Source organism: Oncorhynchus tshawytscha, linkage group LG28 (assembly GCF_018296145.1).
Source record: "Oncorhynchus tshawytscha isolate Ot180627B linkage group LG28, Otsh_v2.0, whole genome shotgun sequence".
In the NCBI taxonomy this organism is placed as follows: Eukaryota; Metazoa; Chordata; class Actinopteri; order Salmoniformes; family Salmonidae; genus Oncorhynchus; species Oncorhynchus tshawytscha.
In genome coordinates this window covers 41235016-41261067 of record NC_056456.1, presented here as the reverse complement: position 1 = coordinate 41261067, position 26052 = coordinate 41235016, and the positions used below count along the sequence as shown (strand labels likewise).

Genomic DNA, 26052 nt, shown 5'->3' with positions numbered 1-26052 from the left:
GTCCAAACTAACATTTCATACAGAACCAGTTGAGTCCATACTAACATTACATACAGAACCAGTTGGGACCAAACAGAACCAGTTGGGTACAAACTAACATTACATACAGAACCAGTTGGGTCCACACTAACATTACATACAGAACCAGTTGGGTCCATACAGAACCAGTTGGGTCCATACAGAACCAGTTGGGTCCATACTAACATTACATACAGAACCAGTTGGGTCCAAACTAACATTACATACAGAACCAGTTGGGTCCATACTAACATTACATACAGAACCAGTTGGGTCCAAAGAACCAGTTGGGTCCAAACTAACATTACATACAGAACCAGTTGGGTCCATACAGAACCAGTTGGGTCCATACTAACATTACATACAGAACCAGTTGGGTCCAAACTAACATTACATACATAACCAGTTGGGTCCAAACTAACATTACATACAGAACCAGTTGGGTCCAAACTAACATTACATACAGAACCAGTTGGGTCCATACAGAACCAGTTTGGTAAACTAACATTACATACAGAACCAGTTGGGTCCAAACTAACATTAGACATAGTTCTCGGTTCAGTCCTAAGTATGAAATGTAGAGTGGTAATATTGGTCTGAAATGTAGAGTGGTAATATTGGTCTGAAATGTAGAGTGGTAATATTGGTCTGAAATGTAGAATATTGTGGTAATATTGGTCTGAAATGTAGAGTGGTAATATTGATCTGAATGTAATGGTAATATTGAGAAATGGTGGTAATATTGGTCTGTCTGAAATGTATTGAAATCTGAAATGTAATATTGAAATGTGGTAATATTGGTCTGTCTGAAATGTAGAGTGGTAATATTGGTCTGAAATGTATTGGTCTGAAATGCAGAGTGGTAATATTGGTCTGAAATGTAGAGTGGTAATATTGGTCTGAAATGTAGAGTGGTAATATTGGTCTGTCTGAAATGCAGATGGTAATATTGGTCTGAAATGTAGAGTGGTAATATTGGTCTGAAATGTAGAGTGGTAATATTGGTCTGAAATGTCTGTCTGAGAGTGGTAATATTGGTCTGAAATGTAGAGTGGTAATATTGGTCTGAAATTGGTCTGAAATGTAGAGTGGTAATATTGGTCTGAAATGCAGAGTGGTAATATTGGTCTGTCTGAAATGTAGAGTGGTAATATTGGTCTGAAATGCAGAGTGGTAAATGGTCTGAAATGTAGAGTGGTAATATTGGTCTGAAATGTAGAGTGGTAATATTGGTCTGAAATGTAGAGTGGTAATATTGGTCTGTCTGAAATGTAGAGTGGTAATATTGGTCTGAAATGTAGAGTGGTAATATTGGTCTGTCTGAAATGTAGAAATGTGGTAATATTGGTCTGAAATGAAATGTAGAGTGGTAATATTGGTCTGAAATGTAGAGTGAAATGCAGAGTGGTAATATTGGTCTGTCTGAAATGCAGACTGGTAATATTGGTCTGAAATGCAGAGTGGTAATATTGGTCTGTCTGAAATGTAGAGTGGTAATATTGGTCTGAAATGCAGAGTGGTAATATTGGTCTGAAATGTAGAGTGGTAATATTGGTCTGAAATTCAGAGTGGTAATACTGGTCTGAAATGTAGAGTGGTAATATTGGTCTGAAATGTAGAGTGGTAATATTGGTCTGTCTGAAATGCAGAGTGGTAATATTGGTTGGTGGTAATATTGGTCTGAAATGTAGAGTGGTAATATTGGTCTGTGCAGAGTGGTAAATGGTCTGAAATGAGTGGTAATATTGGTCTGAAATGTAGAGTGGTAATATTGGTCTGAAATGGTAGAGTGGTAATATTGGTCTGAAATGTAGAGTGGTAATATTGGTCTGTCTGAAATGTAGAGTGGTAATATTGGTCTGAAATGTAGAGTGGTAATATTGGTCTGAAATGTAGAGTGGTAATATTGGTCTGAAATGTAGAGTGGTAATATTGGTAAGAAATGTAGAGTGGTAATATTGGTCTGAAATGTAGAGTGGTAATATTGGTCTGAAATGTAGAGTGGTAATATTGGTCTGAAATGTAGAGTGGTAATATTGGTCTGAAATGTAGAGTGGTAATATTGGTCTGAAATGTAGAGTGGTAATATTGGTCTGAAATGTAGAGTGGTAATATTGGTCTGAAATGTAGAGTGGTAATATTGGTCTGAAATGTAGAGTGGTAATATTGGTCTGTCTGAAATGCAGAGTGGTAATATTGGTCTGAAATGTAGAGTGGTAATATTGGTCTGAAATGCAGAGTGGTAATATTGGTCTGTCTGAAATGTAGAGTGGTAATATTGGTCTGTCTGAAATGTAGAGTGGTAATATTGGTCTGTCTGAAATGTAGAGTGGTAATATTGGTCTGTCTGAAATGTAGAGTGGTAATATTGGTCTGTCTGAAATGCAGAGTGGTAATATTGGTCTGTCTGAAATGTAGAGTGGTAATATTGGTCTGTCTGAAATGTAGAGTGGTAATATTGGTCTGAAATGTAGTGTGGTAATATTGGTCTGAAATGTAGAGTGATAATATTGGTAAGAAATGTAGAGTGGTAATATTGGTCTGTCTGAAATGCAGAGTGGTAATACTGGTCTGAAATGTAGAGTGGTAATATTGGTCTGAAATGCAGAGTGGTAATATTGGTCTGTTTGATAGGAGAATATTCTATAAACATTTTAGAAAATAAGATATTGTTTTAGAGACGTTTCATGGGAATGTGACAACAACTTGAATGTGTCTAGTTTTCTGTGGGTTAGGAGAATATTCTATCAACGTCCCAACAAACATACCCAGAATGTGGTTTTCATGTTTTCAGAATGTGGTTTCATGTTTTCAGAATGTGGTTTTCATGTTCTCAGAACGTGGTTTTCATGTTCTCAGAATGTGGTTTTCATGTTCTCAGAATGTGGTTTTCATGTTCTCAGAATGTGGTTTTCATGTTCCCAGAATGTGGTTTGTTCCCAGAATGTGGTTTGTTCATGTTCTCAGAATGTGGTTTTCATGTTCTCAGAATGTGGTTTTCATGTTCTCAGAATGTGGTTTCATGTTTTCATGTTCTCAGAACGTGGTTTTTATGTTCTCAGAATGTGGTTTTCATGTTCTCAGAATGTGGTTTCATGTTTTCATGTTCTCAGAACGTGGTTTTTACATTTTCATAACGTGGTTTTTATGTTTTCATGTTCTCAGAACGTGGTTTTTATGTTTTCATAACGTGGTTTTTATGTTTTCATGTTCTCAGAATGTGGTTTTCATGTTTTCAGAACGTGGTTTTTATGTTTTCATGTTTTCAGAACGTGGTTTTTATGTTTTCATGTTCTCAGAACGTGGTTTTTATGTTTTCATGTTTTCACAACGTGGTTTTTATGTTTTCATGTTCTCAGAACGTGGTTTTTATGTTCTCAGAACGTGGTTTTTATGTTTTCATGTTCTCAGAATGTGGTTTTCATGTTCTCAGAATGTGGTTTCATGTTTTCATGTTCTCAGAACGTGGTTTTTATGTTTTCATGTTCTCAGAATGTGGTTTCATGTTTTCATGTTCTCATAACGTGGTTTTTATGTTTTCATGTTCTCAGAATGTGGTTTTCATTTTCTCAGAATGTGGTTTCATGTTTTCATGTTTTCAGAACGTGGTTTTTATGTTTTCATGTTCTCAGAACGTGGTTTTCATGTTCTCAGAACGTGGTTTTCATGTTTTCAGAATGTGGTTTTTATGTTTTCATGTTCTCAGAACGTGGTTTTTATGTTTTCAGAATGTGGTTTTTATGTTTTCATGTTCTCAGAATGTGGTTTTCATGTTTTCAGAATGTGGTTTTTATGTTTTCATGTTCTCAGAACGTGGTTTTTATGTTTTCATGTTTTCAGAACGTGGTTTTTATGTTTTCATGTTCTCAGAACGTGGTTTTCATGTTTTCACAACGTGGTTTTTATGTTTTCATGTTCTCAGAACATGGTTTTCATGTTTTCAGAACGTGGTTTTTATGTTTTCATGTTCTCAGAACGTGGTTTTTATGTTTTCAGAACGTGGTTTTTATGTTTTCATGTTCTCAGAACATGGTTTTCATGTTTTCAGAACGTGGTTTTTATGTTTTCATGTTCTCAGAACGTGGTTTTTATGTGTTCATGTTTTCAGAACGTGGTTTTTATGTTTTCATGTTCTCAGAACGTGGTTTTTATGTTCTCAGAACGTGGTTTTTATGTTCTTAGAATGTGGTTTTCATGTTCTCAGAATGTGATTTTCATGTTCTCAGAACGTGGTTTTCATGTTCTCAGAATGTGGTTTTTTGTTCCCAGAACGTGGTTTTCATGTTCTCAGAACATGAGATATTCATGAAAAATTCATTACACATCACTTTATTATTCCTCAGCCAATCAAGGCCCTGATTGGTGAACTACTGCTCCTGTCATAGCTCTTTGTCTGTTGTCAAGGATACTCACACACACAGTGCATTTAACATAGTGTTTTCAACTTACATATTTGACATACATTGTGCATGTTCATTTATACAGTAATTATTATACAACATGTCCTCTCCTGGGATTTGAAGTCACAACCTCTTGGTTCATGGCATTCACATCTTCCTGCTACGCCACCATGTTTGCCAGGTATCAATTCATCTGACTATTCTCTCATCATTGATTTTATTAAGTTATTTCAGCAATTTAAGGGTTTTCTGTATAGTTGTCTAATGTTGGTGTGGCATATTAACCTGTTTTAATGACACTCCTGAATCACTATGATCAATAAAAGTTGCAATGAGCTGATGTGCCAAGAGTGTGCAAAGCTTTCATCAAGACAAAGGGTGGATACTTTGAAGAATCTCAAATATAAAATATATTTTGATTTGTTCAACACTTATTTTGGTTACTACGTGATTCCATAGGTGTTATTTCATAGTTTTGATGTCTTCACTATTATTCTACAATGTAGAAAATAGTACAAATAAAGAAAAACCCTGGAATAAGTAGATGTGTCCAAACTTTTGACTGGTACTGTAGAGAGAGAGATACACTGCTCAAAAAAATAAAGGGAAGACTTAAACAACACAATGTAACTCCAAGTCAATCACACTTCTGTGAAATCAAACTGTCCACTTAGGAAGCAACACTGATTGACAATACATTTCACATGCTGTTGTGCAAATGGAATAGACAACAGGTGGAAATTATAGGCAATTAGCAAGACACCCCTAATAAAGGAGTAGTTCTGCAGGTGGTGACCAGAGACCACTTCTCAGTTCCTATGCTTCCTGGCTGATGTTTGGTCTCTTTTGAATGCTGGCGGTGCTTTCACTCTAGTGGTAGCATGAGACAGAGTCTACAACCCACACAAGTGGCTCAGGTAGTGCAGCTCATCCAGGATGGCACATCAATGCGAGCTGTGGCAAGAAGGTTTGCTGTGTCTGTCAGCGTAGTGTCCAGAGCATGGAGGCGCTACCAGGAGACAGGCCAGTACATCAGAAGACGTGGAGGAGGCCGTAGGAGGGCAACAACCCAGCAGCAGGACCGCTACCTCCGCCTTTGTGCAAGGAGGAGCAGGAGGAGCACTGCCAGAGCCCTGCAAAATTACCTCCAGCAGGCCACAAATGTTCATGTGTCTGTTCAAACGGTCAGAAACAGACTCCATGAGGGTGGTATGAGGGCCCGACGTCCACAGGTGGGGGTTGTGCTTACAGCCCAACACCGTGCAGGACGTTTGGCATTTGCCAGAGAACACCAAGATTGGCAAATTCGCCACTGGCGCCTTGTGCTCTTCACATATGAAAGCAGGTTCACACTGAGCACGTGACAGACGTGACAGAGTCTGGAGATGCCGTGGAGAATGTTCTGCTGCCTGCAACATCCTCCAGCATGACCGGTTTGGCGGTGGGTCAGTCATGGTGTGGGGTGTCATTTCTTTGGGGGGCCGCACAGCCCTCCATGTGCTCGCCAGAGGTAGCCTGACTGCCATTAGGTACCGAGATGAGATCCTCAGACCCCTTGTGAGACCATATGCTGGTGCGGTTGGCCCTGGGTTCCTCCTAATGCAAGACAATGCTAGACCTCATGTGGCTGGAGTGTTAGCAGTTCCTGCAAGAGGAAGGCATTGATGCTATGGACTGGCCCGCCCGTTCCCCAGACCTGAATCCAATTGAGCACATCTGGGACATCATGTCTCGCTCCATCCACCAACACCACATTGCACCACAGACTGTCTAGGAGTTGGCAGATGCGTTAGTCCAGGTCTGGGAGGAGATCCCTCAGGAGACCATCCGCCACCTCATCAGGAGCATGCCCAGGCATTGTAGGGAGGTCATACAGGCACGTGGAGGCCACACACACTACTGAGCCTCATTTTGACTTGTTTTAAGGACATTACATCAAAGTTGGATCAGCCTGTAGTGTGGTTTTCCACTTTAATTTTGAGTGTGACTCTAAATCCAGACCTCCATTGGTTGATAAATTTGATTTCCATTGATCATTTTTGTGTGATTTTGTTGTCAGTACATTCAACTATGTAAAGAAAAAAGTATTTAATAAGAATATTTCATTCATTCAGATCTAGGGTGTGTTATTTTAGTGTTCCCTTTATTTTTTTGAGCAGTGTATATTTATATATATATGTATATATATATGCAGTGTATATATATATATATATATATATATATATGTATGTATATATATATATATATATATGTATATATATATATATATATATATATATATACATATATATATATATATATGTATATATATATATATATATATATACATATATATATATATATATATATATATATATATATATATATATACATATACACTGCTCAAAAATAAATATATATATATATAAAACTATATATAAATAAAACTATGCATATACTATATATATATAAAACTATGCATATATATAACAGTGCATTCGGAAAGTATTCAGACCCCTTGATTTCCCCACATTTTATTATGTTACAGCCTTATTCTGTAATGATGTCAGTGATCACTGTGCAATTGCTTGTTTTAGAAATACAAAAATGACCAAAGCCAAACCCCGTTATATTTCTAAAAGACATTTTAGACAGTTTGATTAACAGGCGTTCTTACATGATCTGTACCATAATATTGACAGAGTAAGTTTGATTCCCGATGTTGACACTGCCTGGGACTATTTTTATATGACATTTGTGTTGATGTGTGATAAGCATGCCCCTGTGAGGAAATGTAGAATCAGTGGAAGGGAATCCCTGGTTTTCAGATAACTTGGCAGAATTAATTAGAAAGAGAAATATCTCTTGGGCTCGAGCTAGACATAAAAATGCTCCTGTTGACTGGGCCTCCTTCAGAGTGCTAAGAAACAAATGGACAGGATTGACCAGGAAGTCCAAATCAGATTACTATTTAAATGCAGTCCACAGAGAACCTAAAACAACCCTACCAAGTTCTGGAAGCCAATCAGATTAGTGTCAGGTTCTAATGTCTCCTCTGGCCTTCCTGACCATTTAATGATGGATTCTAATGTCTCCTCTGGCCTTCCTGACCATTTAATGATGGATGCTAATGAAGTGAATGATAAAGCCGATACTGTAGGGGTTTTAACAAGCACTTCATATCTGCTGGTTCAGTTGTTGATAATGGTGGGGCCCAGGCCTCTAATGTCAGCTCTGTTACAGTCAACTATGATTTGGCCCTTATGTCAACCATTTTAACTTTGAGCCTGTTTCTTATACTGAGGTCTATAAAGCACTAAAGGCAATAGACACCGAAAAGTCTGCAGGTCCAGACAACCTGGACCCCCTACCTGTTAACGATAGCAACTGGTATTATTACTGAACCTGTGGCTCACATTTTCAACCTAATTCTCTTGACTTATTCCATACCCAGCATTTAGAAATCAGCTTATGTCCTCCCACTGCTAAAGGGTGGAGATCCCTCAGATGCTAATAACTATCATCCTCTCTCTAAACTCCCTATCCTGGACAAAGTCTATGAATCCCTAGTGAACTCTGTATCCTGGACAAAGTCTATGAATCCCTAGTGAACTCTCTATCCTGGACAAAGTCTATGAATCCCTAGTGAACTCTCTATCCTGGACAAAGTCTATGAATCCCTAGTGAACTCCCTATCCTGGACAAAGTCTATGAATCCCTAGTGAACTCTCTATCCTGGACAAAGTCTATGAATCCCTAGTGAACTCCCAATTAAAAAACTTCTCCATTGAAATGAACATACTGAGCAGGGTTCAGTCTGGCTTTAGATCGGGGCACAGCATCACAACTGCAGCTATGGCAGTGGCAAATGACATCATTAATGCACTTGATAAAAAGCAACACTGTGCTGCTCTGTTTGTGGATTTATTAAAGGCCTTTGACTCAGTTGACCATGAATTGTTGCTAGCTAGAATCAGTAACATTGGTCTCAGTGAAGGGGCAGTAAATTGGTTTAGGAACTAATCTTTCTGACATAACACAATGTATATATACTGACAATCACAAGTCTAGCTGTCTTGAGATTAATAGAGGTGTGGCCCAGGGTTCCATTTTAGCTCCTGTGTTGTTCTCAATTTGTATTAATGATTTGGGAAATGGGATGCAACCAGCTAAGTTACATCTATATGCAGATGATACTGTCATATATTAATGTGCTCCTTCTCTGGTTCAGGCTGTTGACGAGCTCCAGACTGCTTTTCAGTCACTGCAGGTCTCCCTTTATGGTCTCCAACTGGTCTGGAATGTAGAAACAACTAAATTCATGACCTTTACCAGAGCTAGAACTCTGCCAGAGTCTGCCAACTCAGCCATTGTCACATGTGGTGGCTTATCCATTGAAGAAATGTCTTCCTACAAATACCTAGGTATTTGATTGGATGACAAGTTGTCCTTTAAAGTTCATGTGGATAATCTTGTGACAAAGCTTATATTTACATTTTTATTTTCGTAAAATGGCTTGCTTCCCGCTTATGGTTAGAAATGAGCTTGTTCAGGCCATTTCTCTCTCTGTAATTGATTATGGGGACTTGTTGTATTTGCATGTAGCCTCCTCTGTTTATCATGCAGCCTCCTCTGTCTAACAGAGACTGGACTCTGTTTATCATGCAGCCTCCTCTGTCTGACAGAGACTGGACTCTGTTTATCATGCAGCCTCCTCTGTCTGACAGAGACTGGACTCTGTTTATCATGCAGCCTCCTCTGTCTGACAGAGACTGGACTCTGTTTATCATGCAGCCTCCTCTGTCTGACAGAGACTGGACTCTGTTTATCATACAGCCTCCTCTGTCTGACAGAGACTGGACTCTGTTTATCATGCAGCCTCCTCTGTCTTACAGAGACTGGACTCTGTTTATCATGCAGCCTCCTCTGTCTGACAGAGACTGGACTCTGTTTATCATGCAGCCTCCTCTGTCTTACAGAGACTGGACTCTGTTTATCATGCAGCCTCCTCTGTCTGACAGAGACTGGACTCTGTTTATCATGCAGCCTCCTCTGTCTTACAGAGACTGGACTCTGTTTATCATGCATCCTTGGGCTTTATTACAAATGCCAAGTCACTCACCCACCATTGCACATTGCACCAAATAGAAGGTTGGACTTTACATTATATTCTCAGAAAGCTACATTTGTATGTGTTCATCTACAAAGCCCTTTTGGGTAAACTCCCTCTTAACATCTGTAGTCTGGTCTCCTTCACCACCAGCAGTTACCATACCCGCTCTGCTAGGTGGTTGCTATGTTACCATACCCGGTCTGCTAGGTGGTTGCTATGTTACCATACCCGGTCTACCAGGTGGTTGCTATGTTACCATACCCGGTCTGCCAGGTGGTTGCTATGTTACCATACCCGGTCTGCTAGGTGGTTGCTATGTTACCATACCCGGTCTGCCAGGTGGTTGCTATGTTACCATACCCGGTCTGCTAGGTGGTTGCTATGTTACCATACCCGGTCTGCTAGGTGGTTGCTATGTTACCATACCCGGTCTGCTAGGTGGTTGCTATGTTACCATACCCGGTCTGCTAGGTGATTGCTATGTTACCATACCCGGTCTGCTAGGTGGTTGCTATGTTACCATACCCGGTCTGCTAGGTGGTTGCTATGTTACCATACCCGGTCTGCTAGGTGGTTGCTATGTTACCATACCCGGTCTGCTAGGTGATTGCTATGTTACCATACCCGGTCTGCTAGGTGATTGCTATGTTACCATACCCGGTCTGCTAGGTGATTGCTACTCAAAGTCCCCAGGACATTCACAGTATTAAGCAAGACTGCCTTCTCTTCTTGTGCACGAGAGGCATGGAATAATCTACAATATAAATAATTTTGCACGCCCAATTTTTCAGTTTTTGATTTGTTAAAACAGTTTGAAATATCCAATAAATGTCGTTCCACTTCATGATTGTGTCCCACTTGTTGTTGATTCTTCACAAAAAAATACAGTTTTATATCTTTATGTTTGAAGCCGCCATTGTTGCAACCCCTATTACCAGCCTGTTCAACCTCTCTTTCATATCGTCTGAGATCCCCAAGGATTGGAAAGCTGCCGCAGTCATCCCCCTCTTCAAAGGGGGAGACACCCTGGACCCAAACTGTTACAGACCTATATGCATCCTGCCCTGCCTATCTAAGGTCTTCGAAAGCCAAGTTAACAAACAGATCACTGACCATCTCGAATCCCACCGTACCTTCTCCGCTGTGCAATCTGGCTTCCGAGCCGGTCACGGGTGCACCTCAGCCACGCTCAAGGTACTAAACGATATCATAACCTCTATCAATAAGAGACATTACTGTGCAGCCGTATTCATCGACCTCGCCAAGGCTTTCGACTCTGTCAATCACCATATTCTTATCGGTAGACTCAGTAGCCTCGGTTTTTCTAATGACTGCCTTGCCTGGTTCACCAACTACTTTGCAGACAGAGTTCAGTGTGTCAAATCGGAGGGCATGTTGTCTGGTCCTCTGGCAGTCTCTATGAGGGTACCACAAGGTTCAATTCTCGGGCCGACTCTTTTCTCTGTTTATATCAATGATGTTGCTCTTGCTGCGGGCGATTCCCTGATCCACCACTACGCAGACAACACCATTCTGTATACATCTGGCCCTTCCTTGGACACTGTGCTATCTAACCTCCAAACGAGCTTCAATGCCATTCAACACTTCTTCGTGACCTCCACCTGCTCTTAAACGCTAGTAAAACCAAATGCATGCTTTTCAACCGTTCGCTGCCTGCACCCGCACGCCCGACTAGCATCACCTCCCTGGATGGTTCCGACCTAGAATATGTGGACATCTATAAGTAGCTAGGTGTGTGGCTAGACTGCAAACTCTCCTTCCAGACTCATATCAAACATCTCCAATCTAAAATCAAATCTAGAGTCGGCTTTCTATTCAGCAACAAAGCCTCCTTCACTCACGCCGCCAAACTTACCCTAGTAAAACTGACTATCCTAACGATCCTCGACTTCGGCGATGTCATCTACAAAATAGCTTCCAATACTCTACTCAGCAAACTGGATGCAGTTTATCACAGTGCCATCCGTTTTGTTACTAAATCACCTTATACCACCCACCACTGCGACCTGTATGCTCTAGTCGGCTGGCCCCCGCTACATGTTCGTCGCCAGACCCACTGGCTCCAGGTCATCTACAAGTCTATGCTAGGTAAAGCTCCGCCTTATCTCAGTTCACTGGTCACGATGGCAACACCCACCAGTAGCCGGTGCTCCAGCAGGTGTATCTCACTGATCATCCCTAAAGCCAACACCTCATTTGGCCGCCTTTCCTTCCAGTTCTCTGCTGCCTGCGACTGGAACGAATTGCAAAAATCGCTGAAGTTGGAGACTTTTATCTCCCTCACCAACTTTAAACATCTGCTATCTGAGCAGCTAACCGATCGCTGCAGCTGTACATAGTCTATGGGTATACAGCCCACCTAATCTACCTACCTCATCCCCATACTGTTTTTATTTGATTTACTTCTCTGCTCTTTTGCACACCAGTATCTCTACCTGCACATGTTCATCTGATCATTTATGACTCCAGTGTTAATCTGCTAAATTGTAAATATTCACTCCTATGGCCTATTTATTGTCTACCTCCTCATGCCTTTTGCACACAATGTATATAGACTTTTTTTCTACTGTGTTATTGACTTGTTAATTGTTTATTCCATGTGTAACTCTGTGTTGTCTGTTCACACTGCTTTGCTTTATCTTGGCCAGGTCGCAGTTGTAAATGAGAACATGTTCTCAACTAGCCTACCTGGTTAAATAAAGGTGAAATAAAAAAATACAAAATATATTACTCATTGTATATCATGCCGCTTTAAGTCTGGTTTTGGGGTGGGGCTCTGTTGGGGCTCTTAGAGCATGAGGGGTTGGGGGGTGGGGCTCTGTTAGAGCATGGGGGTTGGGGGGGGTTGGGGTGGGGCTCTGTTAGAGCATGAGGGGTTGGGGTGGGGCTCTGTTAGAGCATGGGGGTTGGGGTGGGGCTCTGTTAGAGCATGAGGGGTTGGGGTGGGGCTCTGTTAGAGCATGGGGGTTGGGGTGGGGCTCTGTTAGAGCATGGGGGTTGGGGGGGGTTGTTAGAGCATGGGGGTGGGGCTCTTAGAGCATGGGGGTGGGGCTTGTTAGGGTGGGGCTCTGTTAGAGCATGGGGGGGGTTGGGGTGGGGCTCTGTTAGGCTCTGTTAGCATGGGGGTTGGGGTGGGGCTGGGGGGGGTTGGGGTGGGGCTCTGTTAGAGCATGGGGGGTTGGGGTGGGGCTCTGTTAGGCATGGGGGTTGGGCTCTGTTAGAGCATGGGGGTGGGGCTCTGGGCATGGGGGTTGGGGTGGGGCTCTGTTAGAGCATGGGGGGTTGGGGTGGGGCTCTGTTAGAGCATGGGGGGTGGGGCTCTGTTAGAGCATGGGGGTTGGGGCTCTGTTAGAGCATGGGGGGTTGGGGTGGGGCTCTGTTAGAGCATGGGGGGTTGGGGTGGGGCTCTGTTAGGGGGGGGTTGGGGTGGGGCTCTTAGAGCATGGGGGTTGTTAGGCATGGGGGTGGGGCTCTGTTAGAGCATGGGGGGTTCTGTTAGAGGGGGGTGGGGCTCTGTTAGAGCATGGGGGTTGGGGTGGGGCTCTTAGAGCATGGGGGGGGGTGGGGCTCTTTAGAGCATGGGGCTCTGTTAGAGCATGGGGGTTCTGGGGGGGGGTGGGGCTCTGTTAGAGCATGGGGGGGGTGGGGCTCTGTTGAGGGGGGTGGGGCTCTGTTAGAGCATGGGGGTGGGGCTCTGTTAGAGCATGGGGTTGGGCTGTTAGAGCATGGGGGGTTGGGGGCTCTGTTAGAGCATCGGGGGGGTTGGGCTCTGTTAGAGCATGGGGGTTGGGGTGGGGCTCTGTTAGAGCATGGGGGTGGGGCTCTGTTAGAGCATGGGGGTTGGGGTGGGGCTCTGTTAGAGCATGGGGGTTGGGGCTCATGGGGGTTAGAGCATGGGGGGTTGGGGTGGGGCTCTGTTAGGGTGGGGCTCTGTTAGAGCATGGGGGGGGTGGGGCTCTGTTAGGGGGGGTGGGGCTCTGTTAGAGCATGGGGGGTTCTGTTAGGGGGGGTGGGGCTCTGTGGGGGGTTGGGGTGGGGCTCTGTTAGAGCATGGGGGTTGGGGTTAGAGCATGGGGCTCTGTTAGAGCATGGGGGTGGGGCTCTGTTAGAGCATGGGGGGGGCTCTGTTAGGGGGGGTGGGGGGGCTCTGTTAGAGCATGGGGGTTGGGGTGGGGCTCTGTTAGAGCATGGGGGGTGGGGCTCTGTTAGAGCATGGGGCTCTGTTAGAGCATGGGGGTTGGGGTGGGGCTCTTAGAGCATGGGGGGTTGGGGCTCTGTTAGAGCATGGGGGTGGGGCTCTGTTAGAGCATGGGGGTGGGGCTCTGTTAGAGCATGGGGGGTTGGGTAGGGGATCTGTGTGCTCTGTCCTGATGTTCTGTCTTATTTGTATAATCATAAAAAAATGCCAAATTTAAAAAAGAAAATTGAAGATTTTTTTTTAAACAGAAACAACTTGACGGGTAAGTTTAGGAATTCATTCCGAGTGTTTAAGTTAAATAGTTTAGGATAGGCAAAAAAAAATGTAATACACCATCCCTGTCCAAAACACCCTAGCAATCCACAAGACTACTTGATGGTAATAATGCAAACCGTTGCCCCCTAGTGGCCGGTTATCTGAACCTGCAGAGTATAGTCATGGAGGTGGTGAGAGAGACCAGATCTAACCTGAACCTGCAGAGTATAGTCATGGCGGTGGTGAGAGAGACCAGATCTAACCTGAACCTGCAGAGTATAGTTATGGCGGTGGTGAGAGAGACCAGATCTAACCTGAACCTGCAGAGTATAGTCATGGCGGTGGTGAGAGAGACCAAAGAGGTGCTGTATCCTGCTGTGTACAGAGCTTTCACAGACGCATAGTGCATGTCCTGGAAGAGACAGAGAGACATTGTTATAGTATATGTCCTGGAAGAGACAGAGAGACATTGTTATAGTATATGTCCTGGAAGAGACAGAGAGACATTGTTATAGTATATGTCCTGGAAGAGACAGAGAGACATTGTTATAGTATATGTCCTGGAAGAGACAGAGAGACATTGTTATAGTATATGTCCTGGAAGAGACAGAGAGACATTGTTATAGTATATGTCCTGGAAGAGACAGAGAGACATTGTTATAGTATATGTCCTGGAAGAGACAGAGAGACATTGTTATAGTATATGTCCTGGAAGAGACAGAGAGACATTGTTATAGTATATGTCCTGGAAGAGACAGAGAGACATTGTTATAGTATATGTCCTGGAAGAGACAGAGAGACATTGTTATAGTATATGTCCTGGAAGAGACAGAGAGACATTGTTATAGTATATGTCCTGGAAGAGACAGAATAGCACATGGTTCTACTGTTTGCAGTGTTCAACGGAAGTATACATTGTGAAAGAAGGTCCTGTTCTAGGTTCTATATACTAGATTTTAGAGGTTCTATGTTGTTACCTGTCTGGTTCTAGGAGTTAGGTTCTAGGTTCTTACCTGTCTAGTTCTAGAAGTTAGGTTCTAGGTTCTTACCTGTCTAAGACATTGTTATAGTATATGTTCTAAGAGACAGTTAGGTTCTAGGTTCTCCTGGAAGAGACAGGTCTAGTTCTAGGTTCCTAGAGGTTGGGTTCTAGGTTCTTACCTGTCTAATTCTAGGTTCTAGAGGTTAGGTTCTAGGTTCTTACCGGTCTAGTTTTAGAAGTTATGTTCTAGGTTCTAACCTGTATGGTTCTAGGTTCTAGGTTCTTACCTGTCTAGTTCTAGGTTCTAAATCAAAATCAAATCAAATGTATTTATATAGCCCTTCGTACATCAGCTGATATCTCAAAGTGCTGTACAGAAACCCAGCCTAAAACCCCAAACAGCAAGCAATGCAGGTGTAGAAGCACGGTTCTAGAGGTTGGGTTCTAGGTTCTTACCTGTCTAGTTCTAGGTTCTAGAGGTTAGATTCTAGGTTCTTACCTGTCTAGTTCTAGGTTCAAGAGGTTGGGTTCTAGGTTCTTACCTGTCTAGTTCTAGGTTCTAGAGGTTAGATTCTAGGTTCTTACCTGTCTAGTTCTAGGTTCAAGAGGTTCTAGGTTCTTACCTGTTTAGTTCTAGGTTCTAGAGGTTCAAATTTTATATAGCTAGGTTCTTACCTGTCTAGTTCTAGGTTCTAGAGGTTGGGTTCTAGGTTCTTACCTGTTTAGTTCTAGGTTCTAGAGGTTAGATTCTAGGTTCTTACCTGTCTAGTTCTAGGTTCTAGAGGTTAGATTCTAGGTTCTTACCTGTCTAGTTCTAGGTTCTAGAGGTTAGGTTCTAGGTTCTTACCTGTCTAGTTCTAGGTTCTAGAGGTTAGGTTCTAGGTTCTTACCTGTCTAGTTCTAGGTTCTAGAGGTTAGGTTCTAGGTTCTTACCTGTCTAGTTCTAGGTTCTAGAGGTTAGGTTCTTACCGGTCTGGTGGTGTTATCGTCTGACAGACAGGCGTCAACGTAGTGAGGAAATGTTTCTGACCAGCCCTCTGCTGTACAGTTCCTACTGATCCAACCAATCTCTGAAACACCACACACACACACACACACACACACACACACACACACACACACACACACACACACACACACACACACACACACACACACACACACACACACACACACACACACACACGTCAATCTACAACATGCTGAATACCATAGCACTTCAACCAAGCCAAGCCATACTGTTTGAATCACTAGTACAGTAGAAGCCATGCTACAAACCATCGTCAGGACTCAGGAGGTCATGAAAGACTTCAGGACATCTGACTGATACCACTTCACCTACAGCTGCATCCTGCCAACAAGCCAGATCGTCCCACATCCACGGACAGCCTGTAACACACAGGGTATATCCAGTATCTCATACAGTAGCAGGATCTCTGTCTGGTGGTCTGGCTGAAGCCAATTACCTTTTAAAGACCCGAGACAAGCGAAGCACACTGAGCCAGACAGACAGACAGACCCAGAGCTAACCAATTAAACCTGTCTATACTATCACTGTGAATAACACACACGCACAGGCACACCCACTAACACACCCCCACTAACAGACCCACTAACACACCCACACTAATACACACACTAACACACACCCACTAATACACCCACTAACCCACACCCACTAACACACACCAACTAACACACTCACACTAACACACACCCACTAACACACACCCACCCACTAACCCACACACCCACTAACACACACCCACTAACACACACCCACTAGACACCCACTAACCCACACACACTACCCCACTAACACACACACCCACTAACACACACACAATCCCACTAGACACCCCACTAACACACACACACTAACACACACCCACTAATACACCCACTAACCCCCACACCACACCCACTAACACACCCACTAACACACACACAACTAATACACCCACTAACACACACACCACTAATACACCCACTAACACACACACACTAACACACAACACACCCACTAACACACACACACTAACACACACCCACTAACACACACCCACTAACACACACCCACTAACACACACACACTAACACACACCCACTAACACACACACACTAACACACACACACTAATACACCCACTAACACACTCCCACTAACACACACCCACTAACACACACCCACAAGTGATAATGCAATCCCTCGAGGGGAATGACTAGTGTTGATCTGAATAATATTTCAGGATTCTGTGTCCAGTATAAAGGAAGGTAGAGGTAGTTTCGGGAGCCAATGCTAACTAGCATCAGTACTATGCATATAAACTAGATACCCATAGACCTCCAGCAATTAGTTAGTTCCTGCAACTTCCTTCATACTGGACACAGAGACATAAAAGTGGTTTCCACAAGTTCATCTGACTCTGGGTCAGTAGATAAAGGGCCTCATCTGACTCTGGGTCAGTAGATAAAGGGCCTCATCTGACTCTGGGTCAGTAGATAAAGGACCTCATCGGACTCTGGGTCAGTAGATAAAGGGCCTCATCTGACTCTGGGTCAGTAGATAAAGGGCTTCATCTGACTCTGGGTCAGTAGATAAAGGGCCTCATCTGACTCTGGGTCAGTAGATAAAGGGCTTCATCTGACTCTGGGTCAGTAGATAAAGGGCTTCATCTGACTCTGGGTCAGTGGATAAAGGGCCTCATCTGACTCTGGGTCAGTAGATAAAGGGCCTCATCTGACTTCTGGGTCAGTAGATAAAGGGCCTCATCTGACTCTGGGTCAGTAGATAAAGGGCCTCATCTGACTCTGGGTCAGTAGATAAAGGGCCTCATCTGACTCTGGGTCAGTAGATAAAGGGCCTCATCTGACTCTGGGTCAGTAGATAAAGGGCCTCATCTGACTCTGGGTCAGTAGATAAAGGGCCTCATCTGACTCTGGGTCAGTAGATAAAGGAGACCATCTGACTCTGGGTCAGTAGATAAACAGCTCAATTTGACTCTGGGTCAGTAGATAAAGGGCCATCTGACTCTGGGTCAGTAGATAAAGGGCCTCATCTGACTTTGACTCTGGGTCAGTAGATAAAGGGCCTCATCTGACTCTGGGTCAGTGGATAAAGGGCCTCATCTGACTCTGGGTCAGTAGATAAAGGGCCTCATCTGACTCTGGGTCAGTAGATAAAGGAGACCATCTGACTCTGGGTCAGTAGATAAACAGCTCAATTTGACTCTGGGTCAGTAGATAAAGGGCCTCATCTGACTCTGGGTCAGTAGATAAAGGGCCTCATCTGACTCTGGGTCAGTAGATAAAGGGCCTCATTGCCAATTTCACAGTATCCCTTTAAATGACCATAGAAACAGCATAAAAACAACAGACCTGAGTGACATCTACTTCAACATCACACCATGATGTCCTAGAGAAGTCTGAGACAGCTGGACTCCCACTAACAGTCAACCTGAGACAGTAGCTGCTTTAAGCTGTAGCTCAACCAGACAAGCTAATAAGACAGTCTATCCCCATCTCTGCTATACTCCTCTCTCTCCTGCAGTCAGTCTGACTGATGTTTCTCCTCCCCACTGATGTGTCTGTTGTCAACAGAAACAGAGTCAAAGGGAGTGTTGCTTTACAGAGCTATTATAGGGACACTACAGGAAGACAGTAGCACTGCCATAGGCAGGAGAGTGACCCTAGACAGTAAGACAGTAGCACTGCCATAGGCAGGAGAGTGACCCTAGACAGGAAGTCAGTAGCACTGCCATAGGCAGGAGAGTGACCCTAGACAGGAAGTCAGTAGCACTGCCATAGGCAGGAGAGTGACCCTAGACAGTAAGACAGTAGCACTGCCATTGGCAGGAGAGTGACCCTAGACAGTAAGACAGTAGCACTGCCATTGGCAGGAGAGTGACCCTAGACAGTAAGACAGTAGCACTGCCATAGGCAGGAGAGTGACCTTAGACAGGAAGTCAGTAGCACTGCCATAGGCAGGAGAGTGACCCTAGACAGGAAGTCAGTAGCACTGCCATAGGCAGGAGAGTGACCCTAGACAGGAAGTCAGTAGCACTGCCATAGGCAGGAGAGTGACCCTAGACAGGAAGTCAGTAGCACTGCCATAGGCAGGAGAGTGACCCTAGACAGGAAGTCAGTAGCACTGCCATAGGCAGGAGAGTGACCCTAGACAGGAAGTCAGTGGCACTGCCATAGGCAGGAGAGTGACCCTAGACAGGAAGTCAGTAGCACTGCCATAGGCAGGAGAGTGACCCTAGACAGGAAGTCAGTAGCACTGCCATAGGCAGGAGAGTGACCCTAGACAGTAAGACAGTAGCACTGCCATTGGCAGGAGAGTGACCCTAGACAGGAAGTCAGTAGCACTGCCATAGGCAGGAGAGTGACCCTAGACAGGAAGTCAGTAGCACTGCCATAGGCAGGAGAGTGACCCTAGACAGGAAGTCAGTAGCACTGCCATAGGCAGGAGAGTGACCCTAGACAGGAAGTCAGTAGCACTGCCATAGGCAGGAGAGTGACCCTAGACAGGAAGTCAGTAGCACTGCCATAGGCAGGAGAGTGACCTTAGACAGGAAGTCAGTAGCACTGCCATAGGCAGGAGAGTGACCCTAGACAGGAAGTCAGTAGCACTGCCATAGGCAGGAGAGTGACCCTAGACAGGAAGTCAGTAGCACTGCCATAGGCAGGAGAGTGACCCTAGACAGTAAGACAGTAGCACTGCCATAGGCAGGAGAGTGACCCTAGACAGGAAGTCAGTAGCACTGCCATTGGCAGGAGAGTGACCCTAGACAGGAAGTCAGTAGCACTGCCATAGGCAGGAGAGTGACCCTAGACAGGAAGTCAGTAGCACTGCCATAGGCAGGAGAGTGACCCTAGACAGGAAGTCAGTAGCACTGCCATAGGCAGGAGAGTGACCCTAGACAGGAAGTCAGTAGCACTGCCATAGGCAGGAGAGTGACCCTAGACAGGAGGAGAGATGCAGATGTTAAAGGTGTGGGTATGAAACAGTGAAAACAGACACTTTTTTTTGTTGTTGTCCGAAGCGACATGCATCTTGGGATTTGTAATTTGTTTTAAACACCTAAATCAGATCCAAGAGTCTGTATCTGTCAGTGATATTCATTGTGGTTCTTTATGATTTGGCAATAAGAACAGGATAAAGTGATCATCTTAGCCCAGGCTTCCTATAAACATCCACACTGAGCTACTGACAGAAACCATTTAATTGGATATACAGAACCACAGAGACATCTCCAACTGCTGCTTCTCTGTTCTTAGAATGACCTTTAAAACACACCATGATAAATTATCTCAACTTCAACCTGTTTAAATTTGTTGTTTTCAGACTGAGTCAGACTTCTCCTCTCCTATCCTCGTCTCTTCTCTCCTATCCTCTCCTATCATATCCTCGTCTCTTCTCTCCTATCCTCTCCTCTCCTCACCCCAGCCTCTCCTCTCATCTCCCACCCTCTCATCTCATCTCCCACCCTCTCCTCTCATCTCCCACCCTCTCCTCTCTCATTCTTTCCTCTCTGTCCTCTTTTCTCGTCTCATCCTTCTCTCCTCTCCTCTCCCATCCGTTCCTCTACTCTCCTCTACCATCCTCTCTCTCCTCTCCCATCCTCTCCTCTACAATCCTCTTCTCTCCTATCCTCTCTTCTCTCATTCTCTCCTCTCCTCCCCATCCTCTCACCTCTTCTCCCTTCTCATCCGTTCCTCTCCACCATCCTCTCCTCTCCCATTCTATCCTCTCCTCTCCCATCCTTTCCTCTCTTCTCTCATCCTCTCCTCTGTTCTCCTCTCCCAGCCTCTCTCCCCATCCTCTCATCTCCCATCCTCCTCTCCTCTCCCCTCCTCTCCACCATGCTCTCGTCTCTCATCCTTTCCTCTCCCATCCCCTCCTCTCCCATCCTCTACCATCCCCTCCTCTCCCATCCTCTCTTCTCCCATCCTCTCTTCTCCACCATGCTCTCCAATCCTCTCCTCTCCTCCATCATCCTCTCCCATCCTTTCCTTTCCTCTCCTCTCCCATCCTTTTCTCCACCATGCTCTCCTCTCCCATCCTTTCCTCTCCTTTCCCATCCTCTCCTCTCCCATCATTTTCTCCACCATGCTCTCCTCTCCCATCCTTTCCTCTCTCTCCTCTCCTCTCCTCTACCATCCTTGCCCCTCCCATCTTTTCCTTTCCTCTCCAATCCTCTCCTCTTCTCCACCATCCTCTCCTCTCCAATCCTCTCCTCTTCTCCACCATCCTCTCCTCACCCACCCTCTCCTCTCCCATCCTCTCCTCTCACATCCTCTCCTCTCCTTTCCCATCCTCTCCTCTCCTTTCCCATCCTTTTCTCAACCATGCTCTTCTCTCCCATCCTTTCCTCTCCAATCCTCTCTCTCCTCTCCTCCACCATCCTCTCCCCTCCCATATTTTCCTTTCCTCTCCAATCCTCTCCTCTTCTCCACCATCCTCTCCTCTCCAATCCTCTCCTCTTCTCCACCATCCTCTCCTCACCCACCCTCTCCTCTCTCACCCTCTCCTCTCCCATCCTCTCCTCTCCTTTCCCATCCTCTCCTCTCCCATCCTCTCCTATCCTTTTCTCAACCATGCTCTCCTCTCCCATCCTTTCCTCTCCCAGCCTCCTCTCCTCTCCTCTCTCTCCTCTCCTCCACCATCCTCTCCCCTCCCATCATCTTCTCCACCATCCTCTCCTCTCTCAACCTCTCCTCACCGCTTCTCCACCATCCTCTCGTCTCCCATCCTCTCCTCTCTCTCCCATCCTCCTCTCCAATCCTCCTCTCCAATCATCTCTCTCCTCTCCAATCCTCCTCTCCCATCATCTCTTTTCCATCATCCTCTCCTCCTCTCCCATCCTCTCTTCTCCACCATCCTTTCCTCTCCCATGATTGTTTCCAGATTTGTCCTCCCAGAGTGAAAGAGAGACAATGCCACCTGGAGAGTGTGGAGGAGGATGAGACACTCAGAGGAGAGTGATTATACACATGCAAGCACACACACACAGTCCTACCATTATCCAGGTAGTGTGTTAGGTTGTGCAGGGCGATCCTCTCCATACATCTCTCCTGCTGTCTTTTGACCACACAGTCGGAGTTCTCGGAATACATGGAGCACACCTGGAACACACACACACACACACACACACACACACACACACACACACACACACACACACAGAGTGAATTCAAATGGACTTGAACTGTGTAGCTGTTGTTAACGTCATCTGTCTATTTATAAAAAACTGTTAGCAATTTGACTAGAAGCAGGTAACCAGCCAGCCAACCAACCAGCCAGCCAGCCAGTCAACCAATTAGTCAGCAAACCAGCCAGTCAGCAAGCCAACCAGCCATCCAACCTGTCAGTCAGCCTTCCAGTCAGCCTGCAACCAGTCAGCTAATCCGTCAGCCATTTAATCAGCCAACCAGGCAGTCAGCCAACTAGGCAGCCAACCAGTCAGTCAGCCAGCCAATCTGTCAGCCAGCCAGCCAGCCAGCAAATCAGTCAGTCAGACAGTTGATCAGCCAGCCGTTCAGGCAGCCAGCCAACCAGTCAGCCTTCCAGTCAGTCAGCCAACCAGTTAGCCAAGCAGCCAGCCTGTCAACCTTCCAGTCAGTCAGCCAACGTTCCAGTCAGTCAGCCAACCAGCCAGTCAGCCTTCCATTCAGCCAGCCAGCCAACCAGTCAGCCAGCCAGCCAGCCAATGAATCAGACAGCCATTTAATCAGTCAGCCAGCCATCCAACCAGACAGCCAGTCAGCCAACCTGCCAGTCATCCAGTCAGCCAACCTGCCAGCCAGCCAGCCAGTTAATCCGCCATTCATCCAGTTAACCAGACAGTCAGCCAGCCAGTTAATCAGCCAGCCAGACAACCAGTCAGCCAGCCAGTCAGGATTTCCCAGAAACAATAATGTGCAGAATAGTAAATAGTGCTGCTAATCATTCATGTTCTCTCTGAGAATCTCTCAGCACTGTACTACATCTAGCAGCAACACATTGGCCACGTGTTCACAAAGAGCTATTTGGAATGGCTTGTCTACTGAAGGTGAATGTCTTTATGTCTATCCTATCTATCCCTTCTCCACTGTATGTCCTATCTATCCCTTCTCCACTGTATGTCCTATCTATCCCTTCTCCACTGTGTGTCCTATCTATCCCTTCTCCACTGTGTGTCCTATCTATCCCTTCTCCACTGTGTGTCCTATCTATCCCTTCTCCACTGTGTGTCCTATCTATCCCTTCTCCACTGTATGTCCTATCTATCCCTTCTCCACTGTGTGTCCTATCTATCCCTTCTCCACTGTGTGTCCTATCTATCCCTTCTCCACTGTGTGTCCTATCTATCCCTTCTCCACTGTATGTCCTATCTATCCCTTCTCCACTGTGTGTCCTATCTATCCCTTCTCCACTGTATGTCCTATCTATCCCTTCTCCACTGTGTGTCCTATCTATCCCTTCTCCCTACTGTATGTCCTATCTGTCCTATCTATCCCTTCTCCACTGTGTCCTATCTATCCCTTCTCCACTGTGTGTCCCCTTCTCTGTCCCTATCCCTTCTCCACTGTGTGTCCTATCTATCCCTTCTCCACTGTATGTCCTATCTATCCCTTCTCCACTGTGTGTCCTATCTATCCCTTCTCCACTGTGTGTCCTATCTATCCCTTCTCCACTGTATGTCCTATCTATCCCTTCTCCACTGTGAGTTTCGTGTCCAGTCCTTCTCCACTGTGTGTGTGTCCTGGTTTACTCACCACCGGCAGGAGGAGAATGGTAATCAGCAGGAGGCCTCTCATCTTGACCAGAGAGGTGTACAGCAAGGGTGTGTGTGTGTGTGTGTGTGTGTGTGTGTGTGTGTGTGTGTGTGTGGGTGTGGGTGTGGGTGTGTGTGTGTGTGTGTGTGTGTGTGTGTGTGTGTGGGTGTTCCAAGTAATCCACAGAAAAAGCTCCTGTTAGCTCCTGTTAGCTCATTGGAACACAGAGGGTCTGAAACAGAGACAAGGACCTAACATTAGACCTAATATGAAGACATTACAACATAAACCTAGGGCATACTCTACTGTTTAGTCTTCTACAGTCCTCTACTCTACTGTTTAGTCTTCTACAGTCCTCTACTGTTTAGTCTTCTACAGTCCTCTACTCTACTGTTTAGTCTTCTACAGTCCTCTACTGTTTAGTCTTCTACAGTCCTCTACTGTTTAGTCTTCTACAGTCCTCTACTGTTTAGTCTTCTACAGTCCTCTACTCTACTGTTTAGTCTTCTACAGTCCTCTACTCTACTGTTTAGTCTTCTACAGTCCTCTACTGTTTAGTCTTCTACAGTCCTCTACTCTACTGTTTAGTCTTCTACAGTCCTCTACTGTTTAGTCTTCTACAGTCCTCTACTGTTTAGTCTTCTACAGTCCTCTACTGTTTAGTCTTCTACAGTCCTCTACTGTTTAGTCTTCTACAGTCCTCTACTGTTTAGTCTTCTACAGTCCTCTACTCTACTGTTTAGTCTTCTACAGTCCTCTACTCTACTGTTTAGTCTTATATAGTCCTCTATATATGTTTAGTCTTCTATATATATATCCTATACATATATACTGTTTAGTCTTCTACAGTCCTCTACTGTTTAGTCCCTCTCTACAGTCCTCTGTGCTTTGGCAAAGTTTAGTCTTATATCCTTCCTGTTTGGTCTTCTGTCCTCTACTCTACTGTTTAGTCTCGGATGGGGCCACAGTCCTCTCCTGTTTAGTCTTCTACAGTCCTCCTGTCTCAGCTTCCAGTATTTATGCTGCAGTAGTTTATGTTTAGTCTTCTACAGGCTGGGATCAGTTTGTCTATATCTGGAGTACTTCTCCTGTCCTATTACTGTCCTGTGTGAATCTTCTAAGTGTGCGTTCTCTAATTCTCTCTGTTTAGTCTTCTTTCCTCTACTCTCTGAGGTCCTGAGCCCTAGGACCATGCCCCAGGACTACCTGACATGATGACTCCTTGCTGTCCCCAGTCCACCTGGCCATGCTCTCTTCTACTGCTCCAGTTTCAACTTTTACCTGACTGTGCTGCTGTTTAGTTTCAACTGTTCTGCCTGTTTAGTCTTCTCGACCATGCTGGTCATTTATGAACATTTGAACATCTTGGCCATGTTCTGTTATAAGTCCTCCACTGGCACAGCCAGAAGAGGACTGGCCACCCCACATAGCCTGGTTCCTCTCTAGGTTTCTTCCTAGGTTTTGGCCTTTCTAGGGAGTTTTTCCTAGCCACCGTGCTTCTACACCTGCATTGCTTGCTGTTTGGGGTTTTAGGCTGGGTTTCTGTACAGCACTTTGAGATATCAGCTGATGTACGAAGGGCTATATAAATAAATTTGATTTGATTTGATTTTGATTTGATTTACAGTCCTCTACTGTTTAGTCTTCTACAGTCCTCTACTCTACTGTTTAGTCTTCTACAGTCCTCTACTCTACTGTTTAGTCTTCTACAGTCCTCTACTGTTTAGTCTTCTACAGTCCTCTAACCAGCCTACCCACTACTTACCTAACCTACCATCTCCTATCTTACCTGCCTACCCACTACTTACCTAACGTACCCTCTCCTATCTAACCTTCTTACCCACTAACCTACCCTCTCCTATCTAACCTGCCTACCCACTACTTACCTACCCTACCCTCTCCTATCTAACCTGCCTACCCACTACTTACCTACCCTACCCTCTCCTATCTAACCTGCCTACCCACTACTTACCCTCTCCTATCTAACCTGCCTACCCACTACTTACCCTCTCCTATCTAACCTGCCTACCCACTACTTACCTAACCTCTCCTATCTAACCGGCCTACCCACTACTTACCTAACCTACCCTCTCCTATCTAACCTGCCTACCCACTACTTACCTAACCTACCCTCTCCTATCTAACCTGCCTACCCACTACTTACCTAACCTACCCTCTCATATCTAACCTACCCTACCCTCTCCTATCTAACGTGCCTACCCACTACTTACCTAACCTACCCTCTCCTATCTAACCTACCCTCTCCTACCTAACCTGCCTACCCACTACTTACCTAACCTACCCTCTCCTATCTAACCTGCCTC

The 26052-nt window shown here is 45.0% G+C and overlaps 1 pseudogene; it reads right to left on the bottom strand.

Moving 5' to 3' along the window:
* LOC121841210 overlaps positions 1-26052 on the bottom strand; it is a 60609-nt pseudogene that overhangs the window by 30460 nt on the left and 4097 nt on the right.